This window comes from Typopeltis vanoorti, chromosome 21 (genome assembly GCF_054136105.1).
Source record: "Typopeltis vanoorti isolate ZY-2024b chromosome 21, IOZ_Tvanoo_1.0, whole genome shotgun sequence".
NCBI classification, from domain to species: Eukaryota; Metazoa; Arthropoda; class Arachnida; order Uropygi; family Thelyphonidae; genus Typopeltis; species Typopeltis vanoorti.
The window spans coordinates 32,863,086-32,878,235 of NC_143569.1; positions in this window are offsets into that span (position 1 = coordinate 32,863,086).

Below are 15,150 nucleotides of genomic sequence, written 5' to 3' on the forward strand. Positions count from 1 at the left end.
AAGATCAATGTAGTGAGTAAAATGCTTCAAAATCCAAACACAAATTTAAGTGAACCTATAAACGCCCTAAATAATGTAATCGACTTTACTGAAAAATTTAGATTGCGTGAAAATTTTAATGCTATACTTGAATCGGCAAAGGAGTTAGCATTAGATTTAGAAATTTCTCCTGAGTTCAAAATTAGTATATTATGCAGACGTAAGAAAAGATTGTTCTGTTATGAATGTTCGGACTAAGTGCCAGTTGATCCACAATCTAACTTTAAAGTTAGATTTTTTTTTTCCAATTGTGGACACTATTATTAATTCTTTGGCTGAAAAGTTTGATCCCTTGACAAGTCACTTCAACATATTTCAGTTCTCATGAAATATGTTAAAGTTGCTCTGACTGATGGTAAAGAAAAGGATATTTGTGCCACCGAATTACATAATGAAATACAAATTGTAAAGGACATCATACAGGACAATGACAACTTCGACCCACTGAAAACATTGCAAATAATTTAGATAACATTTTTGTTAATTTAACAATTTTGTCGAATATTTTTGAAACTTCCAGTTTCAGAAGAAAGTGGCGAATGATCATTTTCAAGGCTGAAGCTAATTAAAACATATCTATTTCACAGGAAAGACTGATTGGACTGTCAATGACCGCAACAGAAGGTGATATCTGTGAGAAACTCGAAACAAGTGAAATTTTGGATGATTTGCTTCTATAAAATCAAGAAAAATTAACTTTTAAATTATTTAATTTTTTTTTCATACATTTCTTTTTCCATTAAAAATTAAATTATTCTTATCATTGCACAATTTTTGTGGTCTGCATTTCTAGTTATAATTGCTTATAGTCCAGTAATCGGCATTTTATGTATCTGTAATTCTAGTCTGCGTTTTTGTGTTTTGTGATTTTTGTTGTGTTGTTAATATATGTATTTTTAAAAGTGCACGATTTTTCATAAAATATGTGATTTGAGTTTTTAATCTTTGAATTTTAACTACATTTTTTAAAAAAAGTAAAGAGCGCTCAACTTAAATTTGCATCAGAGGGAGCCAGAACCTTTAGAGCCTGCACTGTTCATAAGTAGTATAGAAATAGAAGACACAACACAACATAAATAAATAACTAAAAATGAATTTTAATTAGGAAAAGATTTTCGGAAAATTTTCTAGCATTTTTTTTTCCCTTTTTCTTTGGGGTGCCAGGGCCACTGACCACTGGTATGGATACCGTCACTGCTGATTAACAGGATATCTGCTAACATGTCATCTATCTCTGGACAAATGCCATGGAGAAGTTTGATGAATCCTATGTGGTAGCACTTGATATCTTGAAAGCTTTTGACTTGGTCTGGCACAAAGGCTTACTAAGCCAACTACCATTGTTTGGCCTGTCTCATGATTTCTATAGTTGAATTGTCAGCTTTCTGTCTGGATACACAGTGTGTGATGGTGGGTGGTTTCTTACCCTCTCAACATTCAACTAATGCTGGGGTTCCAAAAGGTTCTGCCCCCTCATCAACCCTCTTCCTGCTATATATATCAATGATCTACCCCAGTTGACCTTCAAATCAATACAATTTTGTAGATGACAGCACACTGAACTCCTTCCTTTCATTTAATAAAACTTACTCCATGCAACTCACCTTAACCACCACTGCATTCAATTCTGATCTCCAAGCCATCCACCTATGGGACTCAAATAACCTTCTCAATTTCAATGTTTGTAAAACTTCTCTCTTATTTCTCACAAAAAAAAGAACAATTTTCTCTAAAGTATTATTTTTGATAACACTCAAATTTCCAGACAAGATGAGATTTCTCTTCTTGGAATTACCCCGACATCAAGCCTCTCCTGGCATAAATACATCACAACTAGTGTTTCCAAATTACCGACATTTTGGAACCTTCGGGAATCGAGAATGGGAAATCGTATTTCCCGAGAATTCCTGAAATAATCTTTTTTATTTAATTTTCGTGGATCATCTGTAATAATGGCTATTACAGTAAATGTTAATAAACAGAAAAGCTGTAGAGAAGGTGGGGCAACCTGGGTTCGTGGCCCCGCCTCAGTCTTTCAGAGGTTTCGAGACACTCCTATATGTAAAAGGTCGAAGCAAAAAATGAGTAAATTAAATTTCCTAAATGGAGGTCGACCGGAATTTCATGACTAGTGCATCTCTTGCCCTGAGCGCTAAACAGGGGATCACTACGGTATCAGTTTGGCTAGGTTTCTGTTATATTTCAGGTTTTCTCAAAATATATACAATGTAATTAATGCAAACTTTATTTAAAGAAACCTTATAGTATACAGTGAGTTTTTACATATATCACACAATGTATTAATATTCCCAATCTCATTTAAATGTTTTATTTATTAAATTAAACATTAATAGAAAACAAATGCAAATATCATTCGTTTGAAAGTAAAAAATATTTCAAATAGTTTTTATTTGTCATTTTAAAAATGAAACTTTAAGAAACATAGAGCATTAATTGCCCGATCAGACAATCGTGATCTTCGCTTTGTAACAAATATACTTGATGTGGAAAAATTTCTTTCATTTTCTGTAGATGTTGCTCGAATTGCTAAGAGTGCGTCTAAAAGTATCTTTAAGTTGGGAGTGAGAGAATGCGCTGCTTCATATAAGCTCATTTTCTTCCTTAGAGAAGCAAATATTTTGTCTGCATGCATAGGGCTAGGCTTTGATGTCGAAATTGATATTGCTTTAGTCAATTCACTCTTCAGATCAGATTCTGATTTAATGTCAGAACTCTCTGTAAGGATATCCTTTATTTCTTTTATTAAAATTTCTTCTCCTGTAAATGTTCCTTTAAAAAGTCTTTCCATTAATGACTTCACCAATCGTGCAATTTCATTCTTACATGGCAAGGCAAAACATTCATCCTCTTCCATCTCACATAAACAACTAACGTTGCTCACGTACATTGTGAGAGACACAAGATCTCTATTTCTACGTTAACCAATTCAAATTTTATTTCCTTTAAAAGCATTTGGTTCATTGAAGAATTCTATTTTTCTAAATTACTGAACAGGAACTTTAAAATTCCTTCACCTGTGAGAATATTAGCTTCTCTATTGCTTAAGGCTTCAACTCCTAATCTTACAGGTTGTAAGTGGGGTTGCCACTTGTCCCGAAATAGGCTTGACATCCGGAATTTTAAGAATATTTCCAGCTTCCCGAATTACACCTAAGCGGGACAACTTATATGGCGAGACGCCAAATTATCCTAAAGACTTACAAAATATGCGAAAGAAATTCTTAGTGAGCGTTAGCGACATTTGTAAATTTGTATCCATAATGTGTACCATGCAAAAATATCTGTGTTTTGGAGGTCTCATTGGTCAAATTCTGCTCAGATGACATAGATTCCCGTAGATTGTAACGCTTGTTGTGATTCGATTAACTTATAATCTTTACTTGTAATATGAAATAAGCGCGTTCATGTCCTACGTAATGTGTTTTTCTCACCATAATTATTGCATGTTATGTTGGCAGCAGTGAAATCACTGTTAGTGATGTTATACATTATCATAGTCTTCTAGAATCTAGATACATATGACTTTGCTCAACGTCAACGAATGAACGCTACGAGTTAGTTGTTTTTTACGTCGAGTTTGATATGAATTTTCATCGTTTAAAGGAGTTGTGACATTTTTTTCAGAGGAAGAGGTAAGTTATTATTATGATCGATGATTGAGAGGTAGCGTGTTCTTAAGTTGCGTGGTGTGAGATAATACTATTTTTTTTTTTTTCCAGAATTGCTTTCCGTACAAATTTAGTCACCGATAGTGAACTGGAGTATTGAACAACATTAGTTTCACGATGTCTAGTTCCTGAAGCGAAAGTGAAAAAGAGAAGAAAAGCAAAAAAAAAAAAAAAAAAAAAAAATTAAGCGCTGATGTAAGTACACAAATGTTTGGGAAGGGAAATATCCATGGTTGAAGCCATGAGGAAGAAACTCTTTTAAAGCATTCTGCAATATTTGCTTCCGCGAATTCAGTATTGCACATAGCGGAGAAAATGACGTTTAAAAACATTCAAACAGCGATATCCACACAAAGAAAGATAACAAACAGTAGCAAATAGGGAATGAAATTAGAAAGTTTTTTCGTATCATCCGAAACGGAAAGAAAATCAGTAACAGTCTCATAATTAGGTTTGGTTTATCACACAGTGAAGTATAATTTTTCATATTCAAGTATGGATTGTATCAATAAAATGTGTCCTGTTATATTTAGTGACTCTGAAATTGCTTTAAAGGTTCAATGTGGTAGGACAAAGGCTGAAATGCTTGTCTGCAATGTAATGGCCCCTGAATCAGTCTCCGCAGTTACCAGAGATTTAAAAAAAGTAGGTTACTTTTCTGTAGCTACTGATGCAAGTAACAGAAGAAAAAGAAAGCTGTGGCTTCTGTGTGTAAGATATTTCACAGCTGTAAAGGGCATTGAATGTAAGGTTCTTGATTTTCATGAGGATCCAGAAGAAACTTTAGATTCAGTTTTTTTAAATATCAAAAGTAGGCTTCAAGAGCATTCCCTGAGCCTAGACAATGTTACAAGCTACAGCGCAGACAATGCCAGTGTTAATTTTGGGAAGAAACATTCACTGTATCAGTTATTATCTAAGACAAATAACAAAATAATAAAAGCCAATTGTTCAGCCCACATCATACATAACACGTATAAGCAAGCATGTGATGCACTAAATATAGATATAGAAACAGTTGTTCTCAAAGTTCACAACCACTTTTCTTGTTCCGCCAAAAGGAAAGAAGAGTTGCAGAGTTGTTTTGAGTTTGTTGATTTAGAATAGCAAGTGGTTCTGAGGCATGTTTGTACTAGATGGCTTTCCTTGAAACTTGCAGCTGATAGACTTTTACTTAACTGGGATGCTATTGAGAGCTAATTGAAAAGCATTGAAGAATGTTATGTTTTTCTGAGGAAAATATTTGACGACAAGAAGGACATCCAGCAAGCCAAACTCTACTTTTTATTTTTTTTCAAATGTTTCAATAATTTTTGAAGAATGTATTAAACTCCTAGAAAAAGAAGATTTGAGTGCATCAGAGGCATTTGAAGTAGTCTGTTTTACGAAATAAACTTCTTAAAAGACAAGAGGACTGGTTCTTTGGAAATGCCACTGAAGAGGTATTAGAGGCCATGATCCCTCAGCGCAAGTCAGAATTTCTTAAGTTCAACAAGAAAGCTTTAAGCCATTTGGAGAAATCATTTGACTTCACAGAAAACAATCTTTTTAGTCTGCTGAAGAACTTAAACCTCCAAAGTGAATTGTCTTTCAAGCATTTGAAAGAGACTGTGAAGGCACTTAATCTAGAATCCGACATTAACCTGGATGAGTTATACGATGAATTCTGCTTGAGTTGTGACAAAATAAATACCACTAAAGTGGACTACACAGCAGGCGAGAATATTTAAATATTTTCATAATTCTCGTACGCTGCTAGTTGCTGAAGATTGATCATCTCGCAAATCATACTGACCAGCTCGGGCCACACCATCTAACTCAGATTCACTGTTATCATCTTTATCGTATTCAGAATCTGTATTGAATTCACTATCACTGCTACAAGTCACTGATGCTTCACCTTTCAACTTTTTAACATAAAATACTTTTGTTACAGCTAGATGTAGTGCATGGTTGTAGCAGTACTGTGGAATCGGTGATAATCTTTCGAATTTTTCCATAACAGCTGCACCGTCACTTGCAAATGCAACCGCATCACTTTCAAGTTTTAACTGAAAGTTTTCTAATCTTTCCTGAACCAAGGAAAACACTTTTTTCTCCAGGACAGTTCCCATGTATTCTTATTAAACCAAAGTTCATAGAGCTCTCATTGCAGTATACGTGAACATTCATGTATCTGCGATTCTTGCAACTGGTCCACTCGTCCATTGAAATGTTCAGTTTTTTATTATCACATTTGAATACTTTCACTTTCTGGATGTACAGTTGTTTCACTTTACAACAATAATTATGTATTAGTGTCATAACTGAAGATGGATTACTTGGCAACTGCATTCCTTTGCTTGTGAAACTTTCCCTAATAAACTCACTTTTTGTGATGGTGTTGACTAACATCTCATCCAAGGCTGCTAATTTGCTTACGGTTTCTTCTAATTCCAGTCCCTTGACATAATGTAAAATTGTCGTTTGTCTCTTAGAAGATGAAAGCATTGGCTCATCATTATTCAATTCAGACTATTTTTTCACGTTCATTCCATGAATGTATACCAGGTGCCTATGTAGAGCGCTGGTTGCTGATGCTTTGCATTGCAAAGTTTTGGAGCATATCTGGCAACGATCTGATTCGTTATCTTTATCTTTTCTAAAATATTCCCAACATTCGTTATACTCTTTACTCATTGTGACGGCAATCTATAAACAAATATTAAAATATGATTTATGATTTAATAAAAAATAATTTATTAAATATTTTCCCGGTTTCCCGAATAAATTTTCTCGGGATTCGGGAACGAGAAAACGAAAAAAATTCCAGAGAACGAGTGGGAAGGAATTCCAGCCAGGAAACCCTAATCACAACCATTGCGTCCTCAGCTTCTAAAAAAACTAGGATTTCTCTTTCACTAAAGACATTAATTCACCTCTGAACAGCTGTTAACTTATACAAATCACAAATCTTCCCAGCTATCGAATATTTCTCTTACATTTTGCATATGGCCCCTAAAATTTCCCTCAAAATGCTTGACTCAATACAAAGGAGATCAATAAGACTTATTAATGACCCATCTCTTACCAACTCACTCCTCCCATTTTCGCATATATGTTTAGTTTCTGCAATGTGTATTCTATAAATATTTCCATGGGAAGTGTTCATCTGAAATAGCATTGATAATTTCCCACTTAGTACTAAGCTTGTTGGAACACATGCAGATGCTGCTGAACATCCCTTCACAGTACACCTTGAAATGCACAAAACAAGTTTCTTTTCCTCCTACTTCTTCATCCCTGCAATATTGCTGCATTGTGAAAGTCTTACGCCTGATGTGTTTCCCAAGGAATATAGTATAGTGTTTTAAATCAAATGTTCCACTTTTCCCAACCCCACTACCCATATATGGTACTAATGTACTATAGGTTGATCAACAACTTCTCATGTATGGATTCAACATATATATATATATATATATATATATCTTAAAGATACCAAGCAATTTTATAAGGTAGTTTTTTTAATCCTTTTTCCCAAGTAAGCAAACAGACAAGTAAGTCAAGTTTACGGTTGCACGTAGTGCAACACTAGGCAACTCGTGGTAAAGGTGGAGCAAGCTGTGATCACTTTCCTTAGAATTTTCCCCTAAAGCAAAGCACATTTCCTTGCGGAAATGTATGATGCTATGCATTAAGGTAATAGTCACTACCCATACCGGTTTCGACCTTTATTGAGGTCTCGTCAGTAGGTGTCAGACTTAAAAATTGCCAAGAGTGAAGTAATACAGAGCTTATTTTACCTATACAAGTTAGCATTAGGTGCTTTGACCTCATTAAATAAAAATCTCAGTATTAGAGAAATATGTAGAAAGTTCTTTACCTTGGGTATATATTATGTTAAAGATACCAAGCAATTTTATAAGCTAGGTTTTTTAATCCTTTTTCCCAAGTAAGCAAACGGATAAGTAAGTCAAGTTTGCGGCTGCACGTAGTGCAACACTAGGCAACTCGTAGTAAAGGTGGAGCGCGCTGTGATCACTTTCCTTAGAATTTTCCCCTAATAAAAAGTACATTTCGGTGTGGAAATATACTTGAGGTGGTACGAAAGAAGACACAGAGAGGAAAGGTAGTGTGTGTTGCCTAGTTATGATAATGACGAATGAGCAGAAGAGTGGTAATATTGAATGACATAATAGCTAGAGTGTGTGACAAGAGAGGACTGGAATATGTGGATGCTTGGAGTGCGTTTGAGGACAGAGAGGAATTGTATGCAAGAGACCACTTACATTTAAATGAGGAAGGACGTAGGCATCTGGAGAGAGAGATTGCTGTTCTGAAAAAGTCAGTGTTTCCCCGGGAGAATGGTAGCAGGGGTGGCCTCTTGTGGGAATGGGTACTTGGGAGAAAGGGGATAACATCAGGTAACACTGAGCCCAGTGGAGTCTAGAAGGGGATAATGCTGGGTATAGAAATGATATTTATATGCTATATACTAATGCCAGGAATATTCGAATTAAAGGAGAGGAATTGATGGTGCAGATAGTATCAGCCTGGCCAAAAATTATTGGGATCACTGAGACGTGGTTGACAGAAGAGGATATAATAACAGGAATAGAAGTCGCTGGGTACAGCATTTTTCGGCAGGATAGGAAGGGAAAGCGTGGTGGTGGAGTACTGCTTATGATAAGTGACGACCTATGTCCTCTGAGAGTGGAGACTTTGGAAGGCAGTGACACTAATGATTTTGAAAGCATATGGTGTGAGGTAGAGGTAGGCAAGACAGGATATTTAGTGGGGTGTTGCTACAGACCCAGGAGCACAGAGGGTGGGGACCAGGAAATGTTTAGACAGTTGAGTTTGGCAAATGCAAGAATGATTGTTATGGGAGATTTTAACTACAGTAGTATAAACTGGGGGGAGGAAGATGATATAGCAATAAGGGAATGGAATTTCTAGAATTCTTGAGGGACAAATATCTTAGGCATCATGTAATAGAGGGAACAAGAAGTTCAAGAGTTTTGGATTTGGTTATAGCAATAACTGAGATGACGTCTCTCAAACCAGTTGGAGAGAGTGACTATATGGTTTTCACTTGGAAAATGAATCGGCATGCAGAAGTATTAAAGAGACGGGAACGTATGTGGAATTATAAGGCAGGTGATTATAATAATCTAAGATATCAACTTGGGGAAGTTTCATGGAGGGAGGAATTGGCTGGGATATCATTACTGCGTGGGAAATTATGAAAGAATATCTGTTAGCAGCAATGATAAGTTGTACACCACGAGTGAACAAGAGGACACAATTTGGAGTAAAGTGGATCACAAACAATATTAATCAGGAATTGCATGCGATAAAGAGGCTGTGGAAGAGATATAAGGAGACAGGAGGAGAGAGCATGCATGAAGAGTATAAGACACAGGCCACGAGAGCGACTAGTATGGTAAGGAAGACGAAACTGGAATATGAGAGGAGATTAGCCCTAAGATCCAAGAAAATCCTAGGGATTATTTTAAATATGTGGCCAGTAGCAGGAGAAATAACTGTGGAAGAATGATATTGTAGGATAAAAATGGGAATAGAGTGACTGATGCAAAGGACATAGTAGAATTGTTCAATGAACACTTTATTGGACTATTTCATCCTGGAGGAGTCAGTTTTAATGCTAGAGGGATAGGGCAGGTTCGAGGTTTAGAGGTACAGGAGGAGAGTGTGTTTCAAATACTGAGGACTCTGGATGTCGGTAAAGCTGTGGGACTGGATGGTATTTAACTACGTGTTTTGAGAGAATGTGCTAGGGAACTGACAGTGCCTTTGACCGCTTTTCAATGAAAGTCTGGCTGCTGGAAAGGTGCCCATGGAATGGAAGGAAGGTAAGATAGTGCCATTGCATAAGGGCGGTAGCAGAATGGAAGTGTTTAATTATAGACCAGTTTGTGTGTGTCATCAGTAGTTAGTAAGATCTTGGAGAAAGAAGTGAAGGACAGTATACAGCATTGGGAAGATGAGGGTAATGTTATCTGTGAGAGTCAACATGGATTTGTGAAGGTGCACTCTTGTTTTAGCAATATGCTAGCCTTTTATGATAAAGTTACAAGACATATACTGCCATTTTCTTAGACTTAGCGAAGGAATTTGACAGGGTGCCACATGACAAACTGATATTTAAGTTGCAGCACATCCATGTGGATCTGACATCCAGATCCACATGGATCTGGATGTCAGATTGGTCAACTGGATTCAGAATTAGATGTCCGATAGGAATCAGAGTTGAGTATGATGGGGAAGTTTCAAGGAAGCAGAGCGTTACAAGTGGGGTCCCACAGGGCTCAGTACTGGGTCCTATATTGTTTAACCTTTATATCAATGACATTGTCAGTGGATTGCAAGGGGATATTCAGTTGTCTGCAGATGATGCGAAGCTGGGAAGGATTATTAGTAATAGTGCAGATGCGGCAGCCCTGCAAGAGGATTTCAATAAGCTAGATAGATGGGCAAATGAATGGGGGTTTCGGTTCAATGCAGCAAAATGTAAGGTCTTGAGGTTTGGGAAACATCGATGAGACACTGCATACTCTATGGGAGGAGTTATAATGAAGGAAGTACGGGAGACAAGAATGGGGTTGATGATTGATAGAAACCTGAAATTTAGGGGAGATATTGCAAAAGTGGTGAAGGTAACAGTGAGGGTTGCTGCAATAATGAGAAGGACGCTGCCCTGCAGACATAAAAGAGTTATCATTCCATTGTATAAGACGCTGATCAAACAGATTATTGTTCTCAGATTTGGTCCCCAGGATTTGAAGGGGATAAATTAACTGTGGAAAGGGTACAAAGGCAGATAACAAAGATGGTTTCAGGACTGTACAATGTTAGTTATGAGGATCAGCTGAGGGAATGTGGACTGCAGAGTTTGGTGGATAGAAGGAGAGGTGATATGATTGAGACTTTTAAACTGTTGAGAGGTGGTTACAGGGTTGACACTGGGGAGTTCTTTCACTTGGTTGAACAGCGTGAAGGAGTGATGACAAGGGGCCACCCCTGGAAGTTACAAATGGAAACTGTGAGCAAGAGGGTGAGGAGTGGTTTCTTTGTGTGGAGGGTGGTTGAACCATGGAATGCATTGCCTGATGGAGTTGTGAGAGCGAGGACGGTCAATGAGAGGTATGATAGACTTTGTGTTTCTTAGGAAGGATCTCCCACAATGAGTCTTTTGACTCCATGGAGGCCTGAATAATAATAATAATAATAATAATAATATGATGCTATGCATTAAGGTAATAGTCAATATCCATACCAGTTTTGACCTTTATAGAGGTCTCATCAATGGGAGCTAGACTTAAAAATTGCCAAGGGTGAAGTAATACAGAGCTTATAAGTATTTTAGCTATACAAGTTGCCATAAGGTGCTTTGACCTAATATACCCAAGATAAAAAACTTTCTACATATTACTCTCATCCTGAGATTTTTATTTAATGAAGTCAAAGCACCTTATTTCAACTTCTATAGGTAAAATACTTATAAGCTCTGTATTACTTCACCCTTTGCAATTTTTAAGTCTGGCACCTACTGACGAGACCTCAATAAAGGTCGAAACCGGTATGGGTAATGACTATTACCTTAATGCATAGCATCATACATTTCTGAAGGAAATGTGCTTTGCATTAGGGGAAAATTCTAAGGAAAGTGATCACAGCTTGCTCCACCTTTACCACGAGTTGCACTACGTGCAGTCGCAAACTTGACTTACTTGTCTGTTTGCTTACTTGGGAAAAAGGATTAACAAACCTAGCTTATAAAATTGCTTGGTATCTTTAACATAATACATACCCAAGGTAAAAAACTTTCTACATATATATAAACAACCTGCTATCAAGCTTTGCTGACAGTAGACTTAATTCCTCCTTTTTATTTGACAAAGCTGTCAGTGCTCAGGTATCAGAATCCTCAAAATCTACCACGACCAGGGACCTGAACTTAAATCTTCTAGCTATGTCCCAGTGGGGCAAGGACAACCTTGTAAACGTCAATGCCACCAAAACTCAGTTCTGTCTGATCTCTCGAAAGAAAGAGCTTGTATTATTAATACTCTCAGTATTACTGACATATCCAAACACAATCAGATTTCTCTTTTTAGACTGACTTGCATTTCCAATCTTTCCTATCATAACCATATTTCAAGTACAGGTGAAAAAAACTTGGTGTACTTTTTCACAAGACACTACTATACTCCTTCATAGCTGCTAACTCTATAGAAAGCCCAAATCTGCCCAGTCATGGAATGTTGCCCCCATATTTGGGGTGGTGCACCAAAATCCTCTAAGATTGCTCAGTTAAATCCAGAAGAGGGCAATCTGGCTAATTAATGATCTCTCTCACACAGATGTTCAGTTTCTGGCTTATGCTTCTTCTACATATACTTTCATTGACAGTGCTGTGCTGAATTGGCCACTGTTATTCCTAAAATCATTGAAACAAGAGCTGTTGCTAACCAACATCCTTTTATAGTCCGTCTTAAAACGCTGAACCAACTTTGCTGCCTTCTCTATTATTCCTCCAACTTCTGTTCTTTGGAACAGTTTGCCGCAAAAGATAACCACCATCAGCTGTTCAAGAAAAATGTGAACAGACACCTTTCTTCTCTTCAGAAACTGTTTTTGGTCAAGATTTTTCCAACGTCTTTCTGACAAGGTCACAGGGTAAATGTGATATGTTTCAGGTAAAGGAAAAGGAATGTGTTAATTATGTAGACTTGGGAGAGGACTCTATCTGGACAAAAGTTGCATCTAACAGCTTTTGTGGAGTTTCTATATTTAGCTATTTCAATGTGAGACTGTGAATGAAGAATTTTCAGCTCTGCAGACTTCAGTATAGGTATATATATATATATATATACACGATACACGAGGGCTGTTCAATAAGTAATAAGACTAATTTTACTGTCGCGAAATCACTGATCACAATATTAATTTTCAGCCCTGCAGACTTCAGTATATATATATATATATATATATATATATATATATATATACATATATATATACTGAATAAATATTTATCATTAAAATCTTTATATGTTATCTCGGTCTTGGAGTCATTAAATCTATTTTTTGAAATATATATATACATATACATACATGAGGGCTGTTCAGTAAGTAATAAGACCAATTTTACTGTTGCGAAACCACTGATCACAATATTAATTTCTGTGGAATAAAGAAATGTTGCTGTCTGTATTAACAAAAGAGGTTGATAGATGGTGTATACGGGCTGATGTGCCAGAGTGTCACGTGACTAAACGCAAGCTTGTTTCGGCGCGCCTAATTCGTGACCAGTCGTCGAAATGGAAGAGTCCTTGGAACAGCGTTATGCGATTATAAATTTTGTGCGCGTTTACAAAAATCGGCATCGGACACTTTTAACATGATACGCGAAGCTTTCCACGATGATGCAATGTCGAAGGCAAGTGTTTTTCGCTGGCATAAAACTTTTAAGGAAGGCAAAATGCGGAAGATCTTGAACGTAAGAGAAGACCTTCAACGTCCATCACAGAGACAATGATCAAAACAGCAGCGATTATCATCAAGGAGGATCGCAGAATTACAGTACGCCAGCTGCATGTTGTCCTGAATATTTCTGTGGGAAGTGTTCAACTCAATCATGGCTGAACATTTGCCACTGAAACGTGTTTGCGCTCGATGGATTCCCAAACTCTTGACATCGAAGCAAATGCAGCATCGAGTGGATGTGCACACAGAATGGAAAGAAAGACTGGAACAAGAAGGCGACAACTTCTTGAAACTCATCATTACAGCAGATGAAGCTTGGTTGTATCACTATGACCCTACAATGAAATAACAAAGCAGTGAATGGAAGCATCCGTCTTCGCCTACTCCCAAGAAAGCAAAAACTGTAAAATCGGCTGGTAAAGTTATGACCATAATGTTTTTGACTACGAAGGCATTGTTTACCAACACGCAGTAGAACCTGGGAATACTGTAAACGGCTCATATTACGCAGATGTTTTACGGACAATGTTACAGCATATCAAAAGGAAGCATCCATTGCTGAAGAATGGCTTCTTGTTGCACCACGATGATGCAAGGCCACATATTGCTGGTTGTATAGTGGACGTTTTGCAGAAGAACAACACAGATATCCTACCACACCCTCCATATAATCCTGATCTCGCACTGTGCGATTTCTGGCTGTTTCCTCAGCTCAAGAAACCACTAAGAGGCCGCCATTTCGAAAGCAACAAAGCATGTCTAAAAGCTGCAGAGGTGGTTTTGAAAGAACTCCCAAAAAACAGACTGTCATGTGTTTAAGAAGTGGACGCAACGTTGGGACAAATGCATCGCTTCTCACGGTAGTTACTTCGAAAAAGACCATGTAAATGATGACGATTAAAGGTAACCTGTTTTCTGTATAAATATAAATATAGTCTTATAACTTATTGAACAGCCGCCGTATATATATATACACCTACAATGAGTGTCTTAAGCCATTTACAATAAGCTGTTCCTTCTTGGACCATCTTGCTCTTTTTTTGGAAAACCATGGCTTGGATATATAGGACAAGAATTTTGAACTGAAAGGAATGAAGACCTTTGTTCAAACATGGATAATTTCTTTAACAAGATCACAAGTATCTGGATCTGGAGAATTGAAAACAATAGTTTATGGAAAGGAAGAGCAAAAGTCAAGAGGATATCTTCCAACATGACACTATTGTCAAAGTTCATGGGATTGTGAATGGAATGTGTTCCATTACAGATGAAACTTAGATGAGATTGTGATCTGAATTACTAAGAGCAGTCATCTCAACATTGTATCTGGAAGGGGAAACTGGTTAAGAAGATCTAAAGTATTTTGGCTGAGTGGAGAGGACTGTCAGATTCTGGTCTAGAGATGAACATTTTCAGTTATTGCTTACCGAAAAATCTTTGCTTCTCTTCTATCTTGGTCAAGAAGAACTGGAAAAAAAGGAGTCAGGTGTAAAGTCACTAAGAAAGATGAGATCACTGTTAGGGAATGTGGACTGAAGGAAATCAAGTGTAAAGGAGATAGCAGATGAATGCTACATAATGAGTCAAGGAAATTTAAGCCACAGAAGGTGAAAAAGGAAAGATTCAAGTATTCTTTTGCAAGGAATACTGGATCACACAAAAGTACAAGTACTACCCAAGTCAGCAGATTTCAGGTTCAGTCAAAAACAGAAAATTAGGTTTGAATGTCTGCAGATAATAGTGCAGATCATTTATGAGGGTGATCTGAAAAGTTCTCAGCCTAACAATGAAAAAACAAATTTATAATTTCAAAATTATTTTTTTTTTTCAACATAATCTCCCTTAAGACTAATACATTTATTCTAGCAATGCTCCAGCCATTATCGCGTCCCTGTAGTGGTTCTCAGTAAGATCTGCAAAATAACCC